This window comes from Sebastes fasciatus, chromosome 13, assembly GCF_043250625.1.
Source record: "Sebastes fasciatus isolate fSebFas1 chromosome 13, fSebFas1.pri, whole genome shotgun sequence".
NCBI lineage: Eukaryota > Metazoa > Chordata > Actinopteri > Perciformes > Sebastidae > Sebastes > Sebastes fasciatus.
Window position 1 is genome coordinate 10,021,660 of NC_133807.1, and position 14,687 is coordinate 10,036,346.

At 43.0% G+C, this 14,687-nt stretch overlaps 1 protein-coding gene across 1 annotated transcript in view; it reads right to left on the reverse strand.

The window, feature by feature from the left end:
• The window catches only part of pvalb6 (parvalbumin 6), a 59,238-nt gene extending 45,232 nt beyond the window's left edge, over positions 1-14,006 (reverse strand). The window contains exon 1 of the mRNA XM_074655350.1: positions 13,741-14,006. The gene's annotated coding sequence lies outside the window, so the exon portion shown is untranslated. The remainder of the gene's footprint in view (positions 1-13,740) is intronic.
• Positions 14,007-14,687: the final 681 nt, after the last annotated feature.

Consider the following 14,687-nt stretch of genomic DNA (forward strand, 5'->3'; position numbering starts at 1 on the left):
TAGGCAATGAGTCCTTACCCCAAGAGGAAAGATGTTCTTTAATATTCACTCCAGTTTCAGGATTCTCAAATTCACCCTCAGTCAGAAAAACAAAAGACAGGAAACACGTCTCAAAAGGGGCTAAAGTGCCAGAGTTTCTGACCGAATCTGATAAAAAATGAGGTCAGCATTAAGTGGAGGAAGGATCAGAGTGTCTTGGGTGTTTTTTTTCTCCACCTCTCTTAAGCCCTAAAGAAAGGGCGTCGTCACACCCTGATTGGCTGAGAGGGGAAATGCATCAAGCTGCTCTCAGATGTTAATTAGGAGCCATCAGTCCACCTGCACAACAGGTGATCTGAATAACCTCCAATCAACTCAGGCGAATTGTGATGTTCAGCTAAAATGAACTGGGAAAAGAGAAATGACAGTAAGTAGCAAAGAATGAGGGACTGCTACAAAGTGACTGTTTCTAAGTGTCTTCTTACTTTGTTGGGTCTCATACTGTCAGCTGCCTGAGTTTTCAGACATAAAATACACACTAGTCTCTCATCATCTCCCACTACATTCACTGTGAACCCAAGAGAAGATCATCATATTTTCTTTTGATTACCGTCAGCTGAGCACGTTGTCTTGTTCGTCTCGGAAGCATCATCTGCTTTTCTTTTCGTCCTTACGCGGACTTTAATTAGAAACGTACTTGCGATACTTCAAAAACAAACGTATTCCAGTAGAAAACACGTTTCCCTCGTTGTAACTTAATCTTCTGAGACCAGGCTGCAAGTGTGTCTGATCTGTGCATGCTTTAAACCAAATGAAAAAAAAAATGGTTTTATTCTCATTCTTAAAAGTTAGTATTTGTCACAGGACACTGTTTCTCGTTGTCCTTTACTTTAAAGCACGAGCCACATCTGATGTACCCTCTGAAAGCAGACTCCGAGAATCAGAAGGTACCGGATGTGTTGTATTATCTTACAGGGAAAGCTCCATTGATCGATATTTTTGATCTGAACATGGAATCAAAGGACTCGCTGTAATGTGAAAGGGTCACTCGTACTGTCGATCCCACTGAGAATCAACACCCCTTTATGCAGCATTATGCAGCTTTCGGACACTATTGAGGACACTTTGTATCATTGTTGCTTGGAACAAACAATCAGCCACATCTTTGAAGACTATTCAACAGCCCGTCCTTTATCGAACACACCTCAAGTACACCCTCCTTTGTCACATTTTACATGCGTCTTTGTATCTTTTCTCCATGTTCCTGTATCTTCCATTCGTCTCTATATATTCTCTCCCTCTCGGCGTGTCTCTATTTCTTCCTGTCTTTGTCATCTCGTCTTTTTGTCTGCGGAGCAGCTTTACCGCCTCATTGTCGCCTCCCTTTTCTTTTTGGTGGGACGCATTCAGTCCCGTCTCCCCATTCTCTTCTGGCCTACAGCATTATAGGCTACCCAAATAAAGAAAGGAAAACACAATTTGTATTCTGGACCACGTCTGTGATGTGAGAAGAAAGAGGAGAGGATGGAGGGGGGAAAAAGAGGCAACGAGGAGAGGAGGGGTTGTTAAAGTCACAGTTTGAAGTTGGTTATATTCATTGGATATAAAGTCTGGGGGCGTTTCGCCTGCATTGTTAGCAGATTTCTTCTTAAGGATGGAAGTTTGACCTTGAGTCAGCGAGGCAAAATACATGTGATAGACCACACCGTCATCCACTTTATATCATAATTAGGATTCTCACTTCTGACGCTACTTGCAATTAGGCATTCATCTCGTAGAGTATTATTCATCCATCTAATTTTGTGCATCATTACACAAGTGGTTTGCATATTGACACACGCCTCAACTGCACTGCGCTTGGTGGTTGTTTAGGATTGTCTAAATATAGACTCTCGCAGTTGGATAATGATGCGTTTAGCGGAGTAGGGGACTACGTGGGATGGCTATCCGCACGTCAACTCAAACGCTCATCAATACACTCTTTCTCAGCGCTGCATGGTGGCGTGTGCATGGTATGTGTGCGTGCATTCGAATTTGAGTTTGCGCGAGTGAGCAATGCATGGCCTCGCACGCATGAGTGTGTACACGGATGCCAGGATGTGTGTGTTGCCCTGTATCCCTAACCCCGGCAGTGATGCCCGGTCAGCAGCAGCAGCTGACACTCTCTTGTCACTGACAGCAACTCCTGCAGTAAGAGAGCGATGGAGGAGGGGGGGGGGGGGTGAGTAGAGCTCCATTGACCTTGCAGCAGAAAACCCTAACAGTTACAGCAGTAGTAGCACACTCTCGACTGCTCATACACAAAGACGCTTGCTCCAAGAAGGGCATCAACACACGCACACTCTCTCCCTCTCAGCGTCTCATGTTCATTCTGACACTCGGTCCACACTCAAGTGCTTAGAACTCGCCTCGGGCCTGCTTGCAGAGGAGGCCAGCCTTTTTACAAAGCAAAAGAAAGAAAGTAGGATGGAAAACGGGGTGGAAGGCAGGGGGTTGAGGATGGAATATGCACATTCACACAAAGAAAAAGAAATGTGCAGTCATTCGTATGCCCACAAAAGACAGACAGTGCAACCGAGGTCTATCTTCAGGGGAGGACGTGAATAGAAACACACAGAGTCCTGCACACTTCTAAAATGCCCCACATCCATGAGCGTACAGCTACATGTAAGGTAATGTGTATTTCCACTTCCTCAGAAAAGCACACACAAAACCCTTGTGACAAAAGCCAGCTGCAAAAGTCTTCGTTCCACCGAGGTACAATAAAGCCTCCTGAAAGCTTCATCTGTCTCCAACCCTAACGTCGCCCACTGATGATAACGCAGGCCCCAGCCTGGAGTCACCAGATTGAATGTGACACTCAAGTGAATGGGTCTCATGAAAGAGCGCAATATGGGATGAGCATCGTAACTGAGTGTTGCTTCTGCTGCTGGCTTTTGTTTATCCTGCTGGATCAGATCACTGATATGAATTCTGAATGAAGACATCACAGTGTTTAAACCCTTGAGATGTAATTTATTGCTTACAACCCACAGAGAAACCCCACGCAAGTTCAATCATTTTCTTTGCTGTATTTCACAGGGGTATATGGAGCGTTGGCGTTCTATATTGATCTGTGAGAATGAGATGAAATGTTCACTTTTCAGTTCCACAGACCTTTTGACGGGTCTGTTATAACAAATGGCATACTGTGAACCAGGTGTGGGACCAATTTCTTTTTTTTTCAAGTCCCAAGTAGGTCTCAAGTCTTTGCGCTCAAGTCCCAAGTCAAGACTGGCAAGTCCCAAGTCAAGTCCCAAGTCCTAAACTTCGAGTCTCGAGTCCTGAACAAGTCATAATGCGCTCTTCGCAAAATGTAATGCCATTTTATGGCGCCAACTGGCGCTCAGTAATAGGTTCAAACAAAGTGGATCTGGGAAAGTCCCGATAATAGTCACCAAAAATAAAGAGTCAAATGTTTAACAAAAAAAACACCACTTTTCTGGGATTCAGCAATAAACAACAAAAGTAAAAAATTCTGTTTGTTCAGTTCAGTTGTATCCCCACAAGTAAATCCTCCTCCCAAACAAATAAATAAAGGATCTCTCAAAAAATAAATAAACCCAACATAGTATCCAAAGACATTAAATCGAATCTAAAACAGTAATGGCTGACTCCGTCACTAACAATGAAAACTACTATGTAGAGAGGTAGTTTCAGAATGTGAAAACAGTAAATGGCAACAGTAGCATTATACTGTATGCTGCCGTTTTGAAGCCTCGAGTTTGATTCATCTTGGGTTTTTGACCGTCGCCATCTTGTTTTTTTGCGACCAAAAAGGTTTTAATTGACTTTAATGTGAAAATTGAATTAACACACTGTGAAAGGGTTAAAGTTGCAAGATGAAAACACGGACAACTCCCAGACTGGACAACGCCGTGGTAGCGATCTATCAATTATAAGGTAGCCACGCCCTAAAGCATACCCTGCTTTATGGTCTATTTGACTCTAAATGGTACCATAATTTACTAAATGAACATTATGCTGTATTGAAGAACATTTGAAACTAGCGATTGAGACCATAAACTCATGTTTACAATGTTTAATGAGGTAATAAATCAAGTGAGAAGTAGGCTCATTTGCTCATAGACTTCTATACAATCAGACTTCTTTTTGCAACCAGAAGAGTCGCCCCCTGCTGGCTGTTAGAAAGAATGCATGTTTAAGGCACTTCAGCATTGGCTTCATTTTTCAGACCTGGAGGTAGCCCACTGAACAGAAGGAGCTGTGTGAAGTCTGATAACTTGCCTCAAGTGATGTCACTTGAGTCAGCGTTGGTCAGGGCTGAAGACTACAAGTTTGAAAATGAAAAAAAAACTGGGGTTGTGGAGTTAGACAGAAGCTACGAGCTAGCTGCTCGAAGTTACATTAGCCGCTACTTGCATGACACACCCGAATCTCCGACCGTACTGTTGTGAGTCAGTAGCATTGTGGGTAATGTAGGCGAAAAGAAGAATGTGTGAAATAAAAAAGATTTCTCTGGTTTTGCTTTATTGATTTTGTGAAAAAATGTTTTATTAAATGCCCATTTTGTGCCTGACAATGTTGTACGAGTGCAACGCTGTATCCGATATGTATCAGTTAATTCTGTTATTTTCCTGCAGATTGTTCTTGTTTATGAAGAGGAGTCATACAGCATGGCATATATGCAGAAATCTTTTACTCAAGCATGAACGCCCTTTGCCTGGTCGCACCTTTAAACCCATCCACCGCTCAGCAAATATATGTACAAGAAAGAGAATGAAGGAAACAAGTTCTGACGTTAAAACATTTGCTTTGGATTCGGGTCAGATGTGGGTCCAAAGCTTTGGGGCCGAAGCCCAGACCAGGCTCTGGCATATGTATGAATCAGGCTAGTGTCAGAATTCTCAGGCCCACGCTCTGTTGGGAATGTTTCAGCATAGAGCAGAGTAGCAAAGTAATGCAGAGATTGCGGATTAAATTAAATGTAGAGTCAGGGAATTGGAAATAAAGGTCAGGGGAGTACAGGAAGAGGAGGAAGCGATAAATGGAAAGGAAACGTCCACTGGCCTTTGTTCTTGAGGGGCGGGATGCGTCCTGCCTGGGATATGACAAGGCGGATTGATGGATATTGTTCACAACGAATGCTGCTTTGCAAGGCCACAGCTCATCTCGCCTAATCTGCTATTGAGATGAGCTGTCATTCACTTCACGGGTTGATAATGCAATTCCATCTGACCATTGACAGTTCGTTGCGCCACATTAGCTTGAGCTGTTTCAAGATAACGCTGCTTTGCATACAGGGCCACACCGGGACTGTACGGCACTTTTCCCTTTTCCCACTTGTTCTCGAGTGTTGTGCCGGGAGCCAAAAAGAACTTTTCACTCACTTTGAATAATCCTACTTTGAAAACATTAGATATGGAAGAGGAACAGGTAAAGAATTTAAAGTGGTGCTCCATTTTCGGAAAGTTTATTTTTGGATTTAAACTTCTGAGAACACAACTAAAGATTAACAACTGGAAAAGGGATGCAGCTTTATTGAGGTGTTGAGACATTTTTCTAAAAATTTGATGTAAAATGTTCACATACAATATATATGGTGAACTTTGTGTAAGAATTATAGACATTTAAAGAATAAGTAGACATTTTATGAAATAAGCTTATTGCTGGAGTGATTCTAGTATCAGACCTTTAGGGTGGTTCAGCCCCCAATGAGAAGGTGACATGCGTACAGTCAAGGGCGTAGGTTTTGTCTCAACATTGAGATGGGGTGAGACATATTAAGCAGAAGGTCGTCCCTCAGGAAATTTTGGAGCGTCTAACACTTCATTTTCTGCATTCTGGTGAATATGTATGCACCAATTTCTGCATCGAGTTATGGTGGAAATGTCTTGGGCTCAATGAATCCACAGAGTCTCAGCTTTCCAGTCATACCCAATTTATGAGATTCCAAGACTGTTTAAGGACCCCAGTATGTAGAAATATTCAAATACACCATTTCTAGAATAGGCGAAAATAACACATTTATACTGCATTAAAAAAACTGAATGTTTTTTGCCCAAAACTGCATGTGATTATCATAAAGTGGAGCCTTGAGCATTTTTTTTTATCATGTTTGTCTATTGTCTGTATTTATAAAATGTATGTACACGATGGATACCGTGTCTTTTTACTGCAAAACTTGCTAAATTCACCTATATGGGTACAAATAAAGTAACCTGAACCTGAACTTGAAGTAAGAACCAATGAAATAGCCGACTTTGTTTAATTCATTACTGATGTTGTACAACTTATATGCAGAACAAAATGACATTTGTTGACAGAGTAAACGTTTAACCTTCACTGCTTAATGAAACAGTGTAACTATCTCTCCATATATATACCATGACTTTGTTCCCCAAAGATGGAGGCTTTAAGTGGCTTTGATAAAGTAGGTCGCATCATCATCATCCTATTTAATTTTTTTCTTTTCTGAAAAAAGATCAAGCTCTAAAATAAGAAAACTCTTAAACCATTTTTTGCTCACTCTCTCCCACCTGACCACAGCTTCGTTAGTGATCTCATTTAAGAGGTCACGGGTTTTCTAATTGGAAGTGGGCTGACTCCTGTTTCTCACCTGTGACAGTCTAAAGTTAGCACAGCCTTTTTGACCTTACTAAAAATACTCATGCTTCTGCCACCCAACCCTTCAAATAGCTCAAACAACCTTTTGGACCTGAGTTCTCCCTTAAGATAAAGAAGTGCTTTGCTTGAAGAACATTTGACAAAAGGTGAGTTAAACCATTTAGAGTAATAGAGGTGTTGCCATTAAGCCACCATAGGGGCAGCGCAACACCTGAGACCTTTCCATCCGTCGGAATTGTGTGCAACACCTTCACATGACCTCACAAAGTCCAGCTGAGCGCTGTCTGGCAGAGAACGTCGAGCACCATCCATCCCATCACTTATTCAAATATTAGCTAAACCGCAACATCTGATGTTTCAATAGATGCCATTCACGTCACGCTCATAATTCCTTATTAGCGGGTGGCTCGGTTCCAGCGCCGGTGCCGCCCGCAAAAACAATGACTCGTGCACACACACACACAACGTTACACCAGGCATACACACACACACACACACTAATAAGCCCCAAACCGGCTTTGTCGGGCACGTTTTTCACTGATCATCTCGCGTATCAGCGAGGCCATCAAGCGCTCTCCAGATGCCGGCCGCCTCGCTCAGCATCTGCCCTTGACCTTGGCGGCTCACCGGTGATGACGAGCCTGTCTGCCTATCACAGCCTTCTGTCTGGGCCCGTTATGATGTCATTTTCTAACGTGTGTGTGTGTGTTGTGTAGAGGTGATTGGTGGGAGATATTCATGTTATCTGTGACCTGCTCTGCATCAGTGCACAGTTTGACTGTGCGTGCACCTGTATAAGCCTATTTGTATCAGTCTGCATCTGTGGGACGAGGTCCAGTGACCCGTGCTGCTACGGTATAACATGACTTGTGTGACTTAGATCACTTTGCATGCAGCCTGAAAAGCAAATGCAGCATTAAGTATACATGCTTGATAAGCCGCATAAGATGACACTGAGTGTTTGTGATCGCAACCCCCAGTTTCCTTTCTTTTCTTAAATCTGTAATCTCAGCATAAAAAAAAAAAAATCCACTTCTTCATTCTCTTTTATCAAAATCTGGGTTTTAATTAATGCCTTTTAACAAGAGCCCTGAACGCCGGATTAATTGTGCTTTTCATGGCAAAATCAGCCGAAATGCAAATTGTCTCAGAGCGAGCTCTGTGCCGTGGCTGGAAACGGTGTTTTAATTATCCAGACAACCTCTTAAGTGGTGGACAGACTGTAGTTACCATATGCTAAGCAGTCACTACGCATCTTAGAGTTGCATATCAGCTCACAGGTGGTGGAGGGGGTGTAGAAAAAGGAGAAAAGGGTCACAACTGATTTAAACAAATGAGTACAAATTGGGAATGGAAAGTATGGAGGAGAGAAAAAGAAGAAATAAAGGTGACAAACGAAACGAAAATGAAAAAAACAAGATCAAAAGACGTGTTTTTTTCCCTTTCCCAGGGTGCATCTTTCCATGGATGTTTGCCCACATAAGCACCGTGCTTCCTCACAATTAACTGACCCGTTCCTGATACTCTCTCACCTACGATAACAAGCCCACACAAACAACCACCCCTCCATCTTTCCCAGTAAAATGACATTTCCCTATCCAATCCACCCACTGGCAGGCGTCCATCCTACTCACTCACATTCACCGTTACAGTGTGTCTCCACACAACGGTGAGCAGCGGAGGAGAGAAAATTGACAACCAGGGGGCAATTGGCAATGTAGGACAAAGGATATAGGCTCCCCGACAATACACAGGAAAACACACACATACACATGCATGTCGACACAATCATCACCCCGAACGCTTGAAGTGTTTTTCTCATTGTGAGGTTTCAGATTGAGCCTGAATGCAGGTCTGCACAATGCAGCCAAGGTAGATAATGAAGCCATTTCTATGGGCAGTTTGACAATACAAGTTGTTCTTTGTGTGTTCCTGTTCCTAAAAAAATCTGCATTTTTAGCCACGCAATTGGCCGGAATGACAATGACGGTCACCCTGTCAGTCGGTCCACCACTTTGGTGCAGACTGAAATATCTCAACAACCGCTGGATTGATTGCCATGACGGTTAATACAGATGTTCATTTGTTTGGGTTTGTTTTTGGTTGGTTTCTTGTTAGATGTCTCAACAACTATTGTGTAGATGAATGGATTTCCATTAATACCTGCAAAAGTCATGTCATTCCCATTAGCATCAGCTCAACTTTGTGTATAGGGACGATTAGCAAATGGTAGCTTAACATGCTTACGTTAGTTGGTGAACATCTCCAACTCCAAGTCTGATTGTATAGAAATCTATGAGAAAATGACCTTACTTCTCACTTGATTTATTACCTCAGTAAACATTGGAAACATGAGTTTATGGTCTCAATCTCTATAGTTTCAAGTCTTCTTCAATAAAGCATGATGTTCATTAAGTAAATTATGATCCCATTCAAATAGACCATAAAGCTGGGTATGCTTTAGGGCGTGGCTATGTTGTGATTGACAGGTCGCTACCACGGCGTTGACCGGTCTGGGAGTTGTCAGTATTTTCGTCTTATAACTTTAATCCTCTCACAGTGTGTTTTCAGTTCATGAAAGTTAATTATAACCTTTTTGGTCACCTGAAAATGTCTTATTCAGAGTTCGGTTGCACTTAGCTCCACCCTCTCATGTCACTTCTGGTTGCAAAAAAACAAGATGGCAACGGCCAAAAATCAAGATGTTGAGCTCGAGGCTTCGAAACGGCAGTCCACAAACCAATGGTGACCTCACAGTGACTATGTCCACTTCTTATATGCATTTTACCTGCTAAATATCAACACGCTAGCCTTCATCATTGTGAGCATGTTAGCATACTGAGGTTAGTATTTAGCTCAAAGCACCGCGTCACAGCCTCACAGAGCCGCTATGGCTGCAGATTCTTACTCTCGTTTTACATTTGTGCCGTTTGAATGAGTCAGAGTGACCCTTCATTGCACCTAATTATATTTTTAAATGATTTCACACTTTTAGATTGATTTTTAATTAGCGGTAACATCAGGGCAGATATCTGCATGTCCCCTTAATGATAATCATTAACTGTAAGGACTCAACCACACATTTTAGTGCAGTCAAACCACTGAAGCAAGCCCTCTTTGGATCATTCATCTCATAATAGACGAAATCATGAGCCGTTACGTGGCAGAAAAAAGATCAGTTCATCACCTCCTACATGTAATGCCAACGGGAACATTGCAGGAGTGGCCTACAGTAGTAGAACAATTTAGTTTGCGCCTCCTTTTGCAGGAATGAGTGTCAGGTTTTCCAAGTGGTGGATTTTGTTGTGACAATTTTTCCCATGAAGATGTCCGCTTAGTTCAGCAGATGTGCTGATGTGCTGACAACAATGTCATTGCCCCCGAACTGAACACAACATGGATATACGAGATACTGTAGTGTGAAGGACAGTGTTTGGATCAGTGTACTGTGACAGAGAGGGAGAACTGCACACACACACATTTTTTTTCATCTCAACTGACAGGCCACAAGAGCCACCTCAAACCAGCATTTAGCAGCACTTACAGCTCCTGCAGTTAATCAGAGTGCTTAATAGGACCAACTAGACCACCTATAGTCAATACACACACACACATACACACACACACACACTGAGTGAACCCCCAGTCTGCCTGTTATGGTGCTTAAACACCTTTCCCAGTCCACCTGTCCCAATCCCGTGGACACCGGTCTGAATTTTCTCCTACACTGGTTCTCCACGCTTCCCTAAACATACCAGCATCAGCCCTGCACACACACACATCCCTTTCTTTCTTTCTTTCTCTCTCCCACACACACACACATAAACGTCCCATACCCAGGTCTCCTCCCCCAGGAGCATTATATCACACCTGGGTATTTCACACTCCACAGGGCTCCACGCTCGTTAAATCACTGATTTCCCATGAAATCTCGAAAGGATATGCTACCATGCATCACGCCTGACTTTTATATCTAATGGAGAAGTGGTGATAACGTTTATGAGGACGTATGATGAGTGGGTTCGAGAGTGGAGAGAGATAGAGGGAGGGTCCAGAGGGTGTGGATGGTTATAGCCCGTATGTAATCTATAGCATCCTTACGGGAAAGATTGTTTAAACAATAATGGCTACTTACTTTTATGCTCTCCTCTGTAGCGAAGCTGATTAAAATTCTCCTACTCTATCTCTGTCTTCCGGCACGTCTCACCCTCTCTTTCCTTAATCTCTTGAGTGGTTCAAATCCTATCAGTTTTTTTATCTATTTCCTCATCTACAAAACGTACTTGCGGTGTACCTCAAGGATCAATTCTGGAACCTATTCTTTTTTTATATTTACATGCTTCCCCATGACCAATATTATGTTTCGTGTATATGCAGACGATACACAGTTGTGTCTTCCTGTCAACCCTGCTGATTCTTAAAGTTTTGCTGCCCTAAAGGACTGATTTGAAGATGTTGGGTGACGTGTAACTTTCTCCATCTTAACAAGGACATGAATGAGATAGCATTTTCCTCACCCTAGTCTGGATCAAAACATTTTCTGTCTGCCGTTGACGCAGAGAAAGCTATTCATCCCATCTGGATTATTGCAGCTTGCATTCAGTAAAAAGGTACTAAATCATCTTCCATATGCAGCTGCTCAGGTTTGAAGTGGAACTGGCTACCTATTGCTTTCAGGACACAATTTAAAATTCTATTTCTATTTCATTAAATGGACTGGATCCAAAATATATCTCTGACCTACTATGCCCACTTGTACAAGCTCTTCTTGCTGTTCCTAATTTAAGATTTGAAACCAAGAGTGATCATGCACGATCTGCATCATCTTTGTATTTTCTGTAAAACGTCAGCTAAAACCACCGTTTTTTAAACTGCCTTGTCTGATTTTATACCTCCAGGACAATATTATATAATTTCATTTATTTTATTGATTATTTTTTCTAATGTATCCACTTTTTAACCATGCTTGCGGCATCCGTCCACCATTTTGGTATAGACTAAAATATCTCAACAACTATTGGATGGATTGCCATGAAATTTTGTACAGACCTTCATGGCCTGCAGATTCCTTCTGGTTTTGGTTATCCCCTGGCTTTTCCTCTAGCACCACAATGAAGTTGACATTTGTGGTTCAGGAAAAAATTTCTTGACAACTATTGGACGGACTGCCATGAACATATACAGATATTGCACCCTATTCGACTGTTATCTTGCCATTAGATATGCATTATCAGTCGCTATAAGCACCATAGATGTGGGTCATACTACGGGGCCTACTACGCCTTCTATGTTGTAAAAGTGAAACTGAAACTTAAAAGCAACACATTCTAACATGTTGTAATACTGAATGAAACGTTATGTTTTTAACACAAACAAAAAAGCTTCTTTAAGTTTAGGCAACAAAACTACAACTTCTTTAGGTTTAGGAAAAAAAACTGTTTTAGGCAATAAAACTACAACTTCTTTACGTTAAGGCAACAAAAAAACACCTGGTTAAGTTTAGGGAAAAACATTGTGTTTTGGCTTAAAATAACTACGAACACAAAGACAATTACACATTATCGGTTTCACACGGGATGCAAACTCTGGTCTTCTGGGTGAAAGTCCTGTGTTTTGTGTCACGGTTGTGCTCTTTTATTCCTTCCTTTGGTGATTGACCATGTGAATAGATGATAAAACCTACTAGTGGGTGTAGTTATTGACCCACATCTATGGGGCTTATATCGACCGATAACGCCTATTAAATAGCCTGACAACAGATTCAAATTACTTTTTCCTCTAGCGCCAACAGCAGGTCAAAGTTTCCCCTCTGCTCAGGGAAATATCTCAACATCTTCCATTTACTTGTGAAATTTCTCGTCAAATACGCTATTTTTCTCATCTCTCCCTACTGTCTTTCTCTCTCCACATTGCGACCTGAGAAGGTATCTGAAGTTACCCATCTCTCTTCCTCCCTTCCTCACCTCCATCTCTCTCCTTCATCACCTCCCTGCCCTTCAAGTCTAACGCACCAACAGCTTCTCATCCCACCCTCCCCAAACAAATGTCACTTTCTAATTGGCCTGCCTCGGCGAAGGCAGGGGAGCATCGCTGTTTGGACAGCTGTTAATCTAAGGAGATTGGTGGCGGGTGGAGAGATTGTGGCGGTGACGATGGCGGCGGGGAGAGGGATGACAAACTGGAGCAAGTGCTTAGAATGACGCAATGGGGGGAAAATACGAAGTTTGAGTCTGGTGCAAAATTACCGCTGGCGCCCGAGTCTGTCCAAACATCTGTCATTGTGACGTTATGTTGTGGAAAAAAATTGATCCACAAATTAAAATGCAGTGTCACTGTACATCTCTCAAACAGTCCTGTATTAGTATGGACTGTGTAATGGTAATGTACAAGCACATAGCCTGCGGTTTCATTCAAGCATCTGCTCCGAAGCCTCAGCATCATCACCCGCACAGGAATGTAATGGGTTTTCATCCCCCCCTCACCTCCCTCCTTCCTATCTTTCTTTCACACACATACACACAGAATGAAGCACACACAGACACACAGCGCTCGGGGAACCAATCACCATCTCCTGTTCTCAGGTCCTGTTTGTGAATGGGATTTTTTACGGGAGAGGAGGAGGCAGCGAGGCACCGCTCTGCGTTTGTAGGCATGCAGCTGCTACACCGAGGGAAACACTAGCATCCCATTCTCATTTCTGAATTATTTCTCTCACCCTCTGTTGCCTGCTCTTTAATTAATGTTTTGTTTTTTGTTTTTTTTCTCACGCCCTGATTTCCCATTTTTGCTTTTCTTTCCATCTTCTTGAACTCTGTCTGACTCTTTTTTTTTTTTTGTCTTTTTTGAGGCTGCAGTCGATTGTGACGGCTGCATCAAAAATAGCCTCTCTTGTTCCATGCTTTTCATTCACTTTTCCCCTCACACACCATCATCATCACCATGTAGTGCTATTTACCTCTTCTATATCTTTCTCACTCTCCTGTCCTGTCACATACTGCAGAACAGCTGGCTTTCTCCACTATACCCTTTTCTATTCTCTTCTTTTCACCGGCCATCCCATCATGCCTCCTAAAGCAGCAGCTGATGCATGTAAGGTTAATGACCACCAACACAGACAACACTGTAGACACTTACCTCCTGTGACAGGGTCTTTCGTCCCGAGTGCTTCTGAATCCTCAGTAGTTGGAGGAAGAGCGGCGAGCCTGCAAGCTTCTGGCGGCTGGAGAGAGAAGTGGAAGGACAGAAAGAGAGAAAGAGAGATAAAAGACAGCAGAAGAGAGAGTGAGAGGGATAAAGACAGAGAGAGAGAGAGAAAGTGGACGAGAGCTGTGCGATCCAAGAGGAGGAGGAAGAGGAGGAGGAGGGTGCTCTGGCTGGCTGGAGGTGAGATGAAGGGGAGAAAGAGAGAGGGAGGGAGAGATAAAGGAAGAGGGAGGGAGAGAGTGAGGGTGCGCTGGATTGGGATAGGAGGGGATTGTGTGATGTTTGAGAGGAGGAGGAGGAGGAGGGATTGCAGGGAATGGAGGGAGAGGAAAGTTGGAGAGAGGAGGGAGGAAGGACGGGTAAGGATGCAGAGAAAGAGGGGGAAAGAGGGGGAAAGAGGGGAGAGGGAAGGGGAGAAGCAGAAAAGGCTAAGATGGAGAGAACATATTGAAACAGGTATGTTCAACTCTCTTTACTCCATTACAACTGTTACCGTTCACAACCACCAAAAAAACACAAGTGCAACTCATGTCAAGCCGTCACATGCCGCCCGGAGACAATCAATTTCAGAGTGGAGAAAATGTCCTTCCATCCATTAAATCACACCGTAATCCAATCCTGTGTTGGTGTGTTGCAGTATACGGATACTGCAATTAACTTTGGAGGCAATAACTTACCGGACGAAGGGCCGGGAGAGAAACAAGCAGAGAGGCGAGAGAAGGTGAAGGAGGAAGGAAGAGCTTTTGTGACAAAAATGGAAGTGGGGGAAACACGGTATATGCTAAGAAAAGGATGGAGTGATAATGACAGAGGGCATTAGACAGGACATGTGGAGAGTGGAGGAAGAGAAGCAGACTGGCCTCTGGCTAAATGCACTC